The following is a 10,698-nucleotide window of genomic DNA, read 5'->3' as shown; positions in this document are numbered from 1 at the left end:
CACACCTTTTGTTCTTACCTTATCTCCGTGTAGATTGTTGTCATCATGGTCCTCGCATTGTACTAAGTCTAGTGGTGTACCCACATTTTGTTTGTGTGTCAGGGAGTAGGAGAATGAAGTGTCGGGGAAAAGTTGTTAATGCAGTAGCTATACTCCTTTCCTAAGGCTGCTGTAACAAAGTGCCACAAACTGAGTTGTTTAAACAACAGAAATTTACTGCCTCACAGTTCTGGAGGTCAGAAGTCTAAGACAAGGTTTTGGCAAGTTGATGCTGCCTCTGAAGTCACTAGGGCTGTTCCAGGTCTCTCTCCTAGGTTGAGAAACTCAGAAGCTCCTGAGTTTATAGATGGTCATCTTTCTGCACCTCTCTCCTTTATGTATATCTGTCTCTGTGCCCCAGTTTTTTTTACTATAAGGACACCAGTCACATTGGATTGGAAACTACCTAATTGACTTCATTGAACTCAATTACCTTTGTAAAGACCCTATTTCCAAATAAGGTCACATTCTGAGGTATGGGTGGTTAGGATTTCAACATAACTTTCTTGGGGTCACAACTCAACTCATAACGATGGCTCTGGAGAAATGATACTGATAAGAACACCTAGAAAAATTCAGAGTACAGGCCTGGCTGTTTTGTTACCTCCATGCCATTCAAAGTGTGGCCAGTAGCATCAGTATCATGTCAGAGTTGGTTGGAAATGCAGATTCCCAAGCCCATCCTAGATACACTGAATCAGAATCTGCATTTTTACCTAGACCCCCCAGGTGTTTTATTTGTATATTAATGTTTGAGGGGAGCTGTTCTAACTCATGCAGTAGAAGAATTCCCATTCTCAAATCTCACAAAGGGGAACCAAGCAGTAACTGTTGTTTATGTGCAGGGTCCCTATAAATATGTGCCAGTATGGGCCTTTAGTCTAGCACAACCAGGACACATTTATTCATGAAGGTAAGATTTATTTCTGAAAGTGGTGTTGGTAGTTAACTTTTAATGACTATTTATTCCCTTGCTATAGATCATCACTTTAAAGTGAGCTTAGGAGATCATTGTATTCAGAGATAGCTCAAACTTTTTTCCTACACTTGCTTTGCTTGTGTAAGTTGCTTGTTTTCTGCCAACCTGGTCTATAGTTTGAGTCGATCTAGCTAATTGAATCACAACAATTTAATTCTGAAACCCGTCAAGAAAAAAAAAATTTCCCCTCACCATGGGAGAAAGGCATTTGAGTTTATAGCATCATTTTTAGGTGATTGAAGACGTGTAGTAAACTCTTGCTTCACTTACTTCTGCCTCTCCTGCTCTTGTCTTTATGCTTTCCTAAAAATGTAATTCATCCGGAAGCTGTGATTGTAGCATCTTTGTTCCATAAAGACAAATGGAAAGAGAAAACTTTATAATAAATAATAAAAGAGGCAGAATTAAACTTTGTCACCCTGGGTAAATGCTTATAATAGCAAGGGAACAAATGCAGCTTTCCTAGAGGAACACCAAAGTCACAGTTCTCATGGGAGTGGGGCCCTGAAGTGACACATGATTATTCTCAGAAGTAAAATATGCTCAGGAGAAGTCTGCTCTGCTAAAATCCAGAGTATCAGCAAGTATACAACATGGACTATATTCTGAATACTCCATTAAAACTGCCACATTGGGAATAAGCGTGTGGATAAATTTCCCTACATGGAAATGAGCCGTTGTAACTGTGAAAATCAGAGAACTCTTGACAATGTTTGTACCATCTTCTCTCTTGAAATCTATACTTGGTTTAAGTTGTTAGATCAGCATTGCATTTCTGATCTGCTGCTTTATCTACATATTAAGTAGTAAAAAGACATTCTCTGAAATGATCATCCTTTCTGCTAACATTCTCTATTCTGGAAAGAATGTGAACATGTATTGTTATCGTGTCAGCCACTCGCCTAAGTGCTTTACAACCACGCCATAAACAACAAATAAGGAATATTGTACAGATGAGGAAGTTGAGAAAGAGGCTAAATAAATTGCCACATCGACTAGTGGCAGAATCAGAATTCAACTCTGATTCCAGAGGCTGCATGCATGATAATTTTGAATACTGCCCCTCAAGGGAGACACGTAGTCACTCTGAATATATCTTTAAAGTCCAATATAACTACTCATACTGTGTTTTTAAAATCTCTCTTATGGCACAATTATTACTGCAGATGTGGCACCCCTCCCCAACTTTTGTTTCTTCTTAAAAAAATTATTTAAGAACTTTATTAACACTGCTTGCAGTTTGTTGACTTTTTTAAAAAATCAAGTTGTAAACTTTTATTACAAATTGAAAATGAAGTTCTTAAAAATCTCAACTTGACCATATACGAAACAATTTTAAAACCTTTAAAGGCGTATTGAGAAAAACCCAGCTTTTTTAAAAAACACTTTTGTCCTTACCAAAAAGAGACGTCTTTAGGTAAAAATAATAAAAATCCTATGCTGCATAGATAATGCAGATAGTTCGGTTATCTGGTCAACGGGCAAAAAGCAAGCATTTAAGGTCTTCAGTTCCAATCTTTTGTTCATTTCTTATTGCTGGAATTCCATGTTCCTTTTTTCTTGTTGGATGACTAAACCGGTTGATGGTCGAGAGGGTAAGCCGGCCTTTACTCAGCCCCGCCCTGCTCAGCCTCGGGAGCAGACGAATTCTCAGCTGGTGGATGCACTGCTTTCCTCTCTTTGCCATCTTGGGGTTTAGGGTTTGGGGGCGTCCGCGTCGGTAATTGAAGTTGCGGCGGTACAGACATTGAGGCAGCTGCTGACCTCGGGTCTCATCTCCTTGATTTTCTTTATCCTCTTTGTTACCATCCTCTCCAAGCTGTCTTTGGTGAGGAGGGCCGCTACGAAATAGTGGTCTGTAGCCCCAATACATATTCTACCTCACTGGTCTACCTTGTTCTCCTGCACCCGGGCTGTCAGCACCCTCCATCACTTCTTGCACAGGAGGGTTGGAATACTGTGGTCGACGCCCATAGGGCCTCCGCATGGAGTAAGCTGGGAACCTCCGCCTGCGGTAGGGCCTGCGCTGCTGGGCCTGGCCTTCCGGAGCACTCTCCCATCCCTCGTTCTTTTCCCCAGGAGAGGCGGGGTGGGGGGGAGGCGGTGGGAGACGGCAGCGGGCAGCTGCTGGGTCTCGGCCTCGCTGCTCGTGGTTGCGGTGATGGTGACTGGGGCCGGCGGCGGCAGCTGCAGCTCCTCCCGGGATGTGGTGGTAACTGGGCCGGCAGCGGCGGTGGGCTGCTCAGGGCTCTCTGGGGGTCCGCGCTCCGCTCCGCTACCGATCGAACTCCCACTTTTGTTTCTAAAACTGTGTTCCTCCTTACACGATACATTTTAGGCACATTTCCTAAACCAGGTATAAACCAAATAAAATTATTTCCACACCCTCCGTCTCCCATAACTGTGTCCCTGTCCCTCACCCGGCTTTGCCAAACCCCTGCTCTCTTCTTTGATCTCATGGAGAGCCCACCTAGGACGTTTTCTGCGCTTCCTCTCGTTGCTTATGCCTCCGGCCGCACTGAGCTCCTCACCTCTGCTTGTCGTTATTCTGGCCTATAACGAGTTCTAGTAAAAATCAAAAGTCACTTGCGACAGCCTGAGAATTGTTCATGGCATTTCCATGAGCAACGAATAACACTAGATGACTTCTTTTTTTTTTTTTTTTTTTTAAGTTGGAGTCTCACTCGGTCGCCCAAACTGGAGTGCAGTGGCCGCTCCCGGCCACCGCAGCCTCGACCTGCTGGGCTCCGGCGATCCTTCCGCCTCAGCCTTCCTAGTAGCCGGAATTACAGGCATGCGCTACCACGCCCGGCTGATTTTTTGATTTATTGTAGAGATGAGGTCTCGCTGCCCAGGCGGGTCTCGAACCTGGGGGCTTAGGCAATCCACTCACCTCAGCCTCCCAAAGGCGCGGGATTACAGGCTGAGCCACCGAACCCGGCTTAGATGACTTCTAATACATGTTTGTCACCTGCTTAATTCTAGAGGGAAAGGGAGACACAATTACAATGAACTAAATATGGTAGTCACTCTCCTTGCTTTTGGAAATCATAGTAAAACAGAAAAGACTCAATCACACACATTAGCTTAAACATTAAAAATAGTCATTTAAAAATATCTATTACTTCTGGACTCGGCGGCTCAGCCTGTAATCTCACGCCTTAGGAGGCTGAGGTGAGTGGATTGCCTGAGCCCGCGGGTTCGAGACCCACCTGGGCAACTTGGTGAGACCTCATCTCTACAATAAATAAAAAATCAGCTGGGTGTGGTAGCCCGCACCTGTAGTTCTGGCTACTTGGAAGGCTGAGGCGGAAGGATCGCCGGAGCCCAGCAGGTCGAGGCTGCGGTGGCCGGGAGCGGCCAGGGCACTCCAGTTTGGGTGAGAGTGAGACTCCAACACAAGGAAAAAAAAAACAAAAACAAAAACCTATTGCTTAGCATTACCTTTGTTTCCAAGAGCTTTCTCAAATAGGAAAGTTTATATGCTGATTAGGATTAGATATCAGATGATACTTTCTAAGGCTCCATATGCTTACCTTTTATCAATACTGTTTATCTAAACACGAATTCTTGAGAACAGCGTCCATGTCTGCTTAGAACTTCCTTATCAGTGCAGTTGAAGCATTAAACCTGAATATTCCTGGTCATAATTCTAACATTATTTTTAAGACTAAAATAATTTCACTCTGTTGATGAAGCAGATACAACACAAATACCTTTTTTTTTTTTTTTTTTTTTTTTTGAGTTGGAGTCTCACTCTGTCGCCCAGACTGGAGTGCAGTGGCCGCTCCCGGTCATCGCAGCCTCGACCTGCTGGGCTCTGGTGATCCTTCCGTCTCAGCCTTCCGAGTTGCCAGAATTACAGGCGTGCGCTACCACGCCCGGCTGATTTTTTGATTTATTGTAGAGATGAGGTCTCGCTGCCCAGGTGGGTCTCGAACCCGCGGGCTCAGGCAATTCGCTCACCTCAGCCTCCCAAAGGCACGGGATTACAGGCTGAGTCACTGAGCCCAGCCACAAATACCTTTAACTGGAGTTAATCTAGAAGCAACAAGGTGACTTTCTAAAGAAACTCAATGGCCTATATTTGATTGAAGAGAACAGAACAGAACTAAAAACATGTGATAGAGGAAACTTAAGTAAACTTTGCTTTTAAAAAAATTACTTAAGAAAACTAGTGCCAGGTTCACAATTACCCAAGGGACCTAAGGACTCACTTTTCCTGAACTTAATTTTAAATCCTACCTTTGAACCCTGAGCTTGGATAAATAAAAGCTATGAAGAAGAGATAAGTTTCAGAATAGACCCACACAAGGCCAGGACCCACACAAGGCCTTCTTAGCCACATGACCTTGCGTGAACAGCAGTGCAGTTGGCCTGTCCCACCTCTCAGATGCCGTGTCTTATTCCCTATCATTTGTTCCATATGTTTTGTTTCTCACTCATAACTTCTGTGGATCCAAGGTTTTGAATATTTAAAAGGTTTGACTCTCTAGCCTTGGCTCTGCCTATTAAAAGAAAGCCCATTAAGTGCGAATGTTTTTAGAGATAAAGACCCAACCTGTGATGAACCAACATGGTTGGAATACAGCTTCAGTAAGTCAAAATTCAACTAATTGTATTTAGCATTGTGATATAGCTTGTTGATAATGGTCGAAGTTGTCTTAAAGTTGTTACCTGATCAACAGGAGATCGTTCATGTTACAAAAATTCCGTGAGTGCAGGGTACAAGTAGATGGAGAGATACACCAATTATACGACTGGACAGCATCTATCAATTTATCAAATACAAAATGGTCGATCATTTTAGATGTCTCATTTGATTTTTTTCTCTTCTTTTTGCATTTGGTCCCTAAAGTGCTACAAAGATCATATAAATTGAGATGTTAAAGTAGCTACCACAGTACCTAGTAGAGAACTCACAAAGGAAGTCGTTTTACTTACTCAGTTCATTTTAGACCCTGTTATTATTATTAATTATTATTAATTTTCTATTTTGAAGATGTGGGTACAATTCAGGTTAGGTACACAAATGTTCATTATTCAAGTACCCCTGATGAGGTGTGCCCCCCCACCCCCAGCAGTTTCCCATTATTACCAATCCCGCCTGCCCCCCTCCACAGTTTCTAACTACTGCCAATTCCTTTCTTAAAGTATTATGATAATTGTTTAGGGTTTGCTTATGAGTGAGAACATCAGTTCTTTGTTTCTGTGATAGATCACTCAGTATTATAAATTCTAAGTCCATCCAAGTTGCTGTGAAGTTCATAATATTGTCCTTTATGGCTGCCTATTATTTTTAAATGGGATACATATTATGTTCAGTAGGCGATTTTCATTCAGCTGCGTTTCTACTTTTTTAGAGTCACTGTTGGCATTTATATTTTGGTTACTTTTTGAGCATATGGATCTCGGGTCATATTGTTAGATGGAGATGCTTAAATTCATTCTAATTCAAATTCACATCTCAAGGAGAGTGACTAAAAAGTATATGAAATGTATTGCTAGAACCAAGCATCCAAACTGACTAGTGGAAAAACCGTTTTGAGCAGTGGGAAAAGCATCTCGATAGGTGAATTGCATCATACGGAGAGTACTTGAAGATGACTGAAGTTTAAGCATGTAAGAATAAATACACAATTTTTTATAAATAAATTTTGGGTCCCTTTTTATATGCCTTTCAAACCGTGGAATATTTTAGATATAATTTTAAAAGGTATTGCCTGTTGAACTTGTATCCTGTATTACTGTACTTGAGTGATATAAAAGGAAGTACATATTTACCCCTCAAGAGAAAGTTTCAGGGCTTTGGAAATAGATGCATTATTAATGGAATCCATGCATTCAAGTATGTGTAATATGCCCATAACCTGACTCCTCAGTTGTATGTAGCAGAAAGTAAGATGAGTATTTAAGGCCTGTGTTCACTTCATATGCAAATCCAGCTCTCACTCTCTCATTTCCATGAGTTAAAAGCGTAGGCTCATCCCAGCTCTACCACTTTCTACCCAGAGGATGCTGGGTAAGTTACTTAACTGTTTCTTAGCTGTCTTATCTGCAGATTGGAGGGATTCAAAATATACATATATCACAGGACTACGGTGAGAACTAAACAATGTAAAATATTTTTATTGTTGTTATTACAAGACAATAAATGAGGTCCTCCAGGTCTGTGAAATATACAAAACATTACAAAACTACCACCTTACTTCAATCTGGTCTCATAAAATGAGGAGCAATAAAGAAAACAATTATTCCATGGTCATGAATCTAGCTCATTGAAAGAACTGGCAGGGCATAGTACATGCATGTCAGCTGTGGCAAAAATTAGTCAACGTTGTTTGTAATGCCTGAGATGTCTGGATTACCAGCTGTCTAGAAAAGGGAGAACATAGCTTCCTTTTTTTGTTTCATGTTGTCTGCTGACCAGCTGACATTAGGGGAAAAGGAAGAGAGCTCATGTTTATTGAATGTCTACTCTGAGCCAAGCACGTCGTGGAAGTTTTCTCATTTGATCCTCCCAACTTGATGGTGAGGTGGTATCAAAGCACCTGATATACACGTGGGGGACTCAGGCTCAGTGAGATCAAATAGTCCGGCCAGAGACCCACAGATAGTAAATGACAGTCTTACTTCAAGGTCAGTCAGACCAGAGCATTGACTGCTATGGATAATACTACAGATACTCACCATTGGCCAGTTGGAGTTAGCAGTTAAAACCAAACATTTTCTATTAAGTTATTATTTGCATATTATTTTGTAGGACATGCAAGTTCCATTATAATTTACATGGTTGCCTCTAAGTTTTCGAAAGGTTAGATTGATACTATGGTAATATTTTCTATTTAAATTAATACTGACATTAAAATGCTATATCAATAGTTATCTTATTGTCTCTATATGTGTAATAACATAAAAATAGTTTAACAGAATTAAAAATTGGATCAGGAGTCGAGAGACCTGCATGCTATTCTAAGTTCTTTTATTGTCTGTGATTTACAGGTGAGGAGAGGTTAAACAGCTGGTAAGTGGCAAAACTAACTTCCAAGCTAAATATGTGAATACCAAGAGACACAAAGGGAGCTCATGATAAGACAATTTTGGTAATAAATTCATAATTTTGGACCAATCGACTGCAGTTTAGGAGGCAGATTTCAGTTTTTAATCATTCTCTAAATATTAGCCCCTTTTCTTAACTAATAATATAGTCAGATTTAAACCAAAGAATACCAACACTGCTTGACCATGTATTCCAACTAATCAAGATGGAATTAGAAATTAGTATATTATAAAAGATATGGAAATAAAGGGCTTTATAAATAACTTTATATTTTAAAATACTATAATTTCTCACAAATATAAGTTTGTATATATTCATGTATAGACATTTCATAGAAAGTTTGCCTATTTAAATATGATTCTCACGAATCAACTTCTTGTGTATACTTTTCTTAATTATACTGGGAGAAAAATGCTTAGTTCTGCACAGTTAATAGTAAGTCATTGACTAGATCATGTAAAATATAGCAGTGTTATCTGATTGAAAAATACATAACTGTTGTTAGAGTGAAATTCAATTGTTTTCAGAGTAAAAATGTTTCTACATCATTTTATGTTCCTGGAGTGTGCTACAGAGACAGAGAGTTAACTTGTGTTAAAGTCATATATAGCTCTATTATAAATTTGGTCTTCAAATCACTTTCTCTTGTACTCAAGCCTAATGTAGGAACAAGGCTTCATATAAGAAATGTTTGTGAAAGTACATTATTGTACAAAGTTGAGAGATTGCAATAAGTCAATAAAATCAACTTAAGATAAAATCATATTTTATCATTAAAAAATAAAATCTCATCAAAATAAAGAGTGTTAAGAAATACCTAAGCCACCCATTTATTTACAGAAACAAAAATTAGGAAACTTAAGCAATTGACCACATAATACAAAATTTTAAAATCGTATATGTAGTAGTTGTTGACGTTGATACAAAATACATATTGAACTATATTTTTATAGCTAAATGTATGAAAATGTTGTCACTGAGACATTTTCATTAAGTATAGAATAATTAAATAGAATGTGTGATACAAAAGACCCTAAAATATAGACGTGATTTCATGTTTTTAAATTTTTCATTACTTACGAAAATATAACAACTGGATCCTAATTGCTTAGTTTGCTCATGTAAAGATTAAATAAGATAACATGCATAGTACTTAAGCTCCTGCCTAGAATAGTTCATTCAATATCTTTATTAGTAGTATTAGTGTTATTTATACATTTTTATATAACTTAATACACTGGGACATTTTATGAAATAGATTCAGGAATTTACAGGAAGAAAACTTAATGGGCAAACACTGGCATGAGACAATAGAGATATAAGCTTTCCAATAGAATCTGTTGGTGGAGAGCTAGGTTTCCAACTGAACTGGTCATTAGCACACAGTTCTGTACCCAGTGTGTTATAAGCCTTTAATAAACATTTATTGAGTGAATGTAAAACTTCTTCTCTAAACCACAAAGTGTAAATTTAGGCTGCTTTGAGGTGATATTCTGGTATTATAGAATAAAACAAAAACATCCCTAATCGTCCTTCTATTCCATAATGTTAGCAGTTATTAGTAACAATTCATATATACACACATACATATCAACACACACATACACACATCTTAAACCCAGACTTTTGGTAACTAAAATGTAGTCAAGTTCTGTATTTATCTAAAAGAGTAGATAAAAGTATATTTTGCACCGTTTATAAATAATGGTTTGTATGTGTCCCCTATTAGTGAAGTTGTACTTTCTGGTTTAGATTATTTATTTGGTGGTCGAACTCTAGAATATTTAAATAAGTATAATGAAATTATTGGTACATCTCATAATCCTGTTGTTATTGTTTTTAGTTCATTCTTTGATCCAGTTATAATGTGTGGAAATGCTGACAGCCATGGTGAGTCTTAGAGGAGATGGGACTATTGCAGATGTAGATGTGCTGGGGAATGAAGGATTGGACATTGGAGTAGGGTTAATAGAACCAATGGCCAATTTATCTTGTTAAATGCTCTGTTGCATGGCAGCAATTTCACAGAGGTATCACTGACCAACAGATTGGAAAATATGAGTCTGGTATCACTAGTACCTGGGTTATTGTATGCTTTATAAGATTTCTCTCTCCAGCTTTAACTTTGCAGCAATAGAAAAGTACACATTACTATAGATAATATGTTTTTTCTTTCTGTGGCAAATCAAAATTATTGAACCATGTATGAACAATAAAGAAAACACTTGTAATTTTCTTGGAAAATTTATCCTTATCATTCATGATAATTTTCAGTTATAATTATAATTGTACCACAACCTGTATAAAAAGTTTATTATACATATAATAGTTTTACTGTACAAAGTTGAGAACAAAATTTGTGTTATGTTTTTACTTAAAGAATCTTATTCATAACGATCCTAGAGGTAGTTGCTATTGTCCTATTGTGAAGATTAGAAAATTGAGGACAGTGGAGATCAAGCTGCTTGTTGAAAGTCACAGAGCTAGTAGCAGAGCTCCATCCTAACTCAAATCTGCCTTACTTCCAAATTATGGATACATTAATGTAAATCAATAGGGTATATCTGTGTATAATGTTTGGAATTTAAATACAGTATGTGTATTTGCCTCTCCAAATTTT

At 38.6% G+C, this 10,698-nt stretch overlaps 1 pseudogene; it reads right to left on the bottom strand.

The window, feature by feature from the left end:
- Window positions 1-2,625: 2,625 nt before the first annotated feature.
- Window positions 2,626-3,089, bottom strand: LOC103251214 (annotated as a pseudogene).
- Window positions 3,090-10,698: the final 7,609 nt, after the last annotated feature.

The sequence above is a fragment of the Carlito syrichta genome, unplaced genomic scaffold (genome assembly GCF_000164805.1).
Source record: "Carlito syrichta isolate Samal-C Ts95f unplaced genomic scaffold, Tarsius_syrichta-2.0.1 Scaffold137276, whole genome shotgun sequence".
Taxonomy (NCBI): domain Eukaryota; kingdom Metazoa; phylum Chordata; class Mammalia; order Primates; family Tarsiidae; genus Carlito; species Carlito syrichta.
Note: the sequence above shows the minus strand (reverse complement) of the source record. Positions and strands in the feature narration are given on the sequence as shown.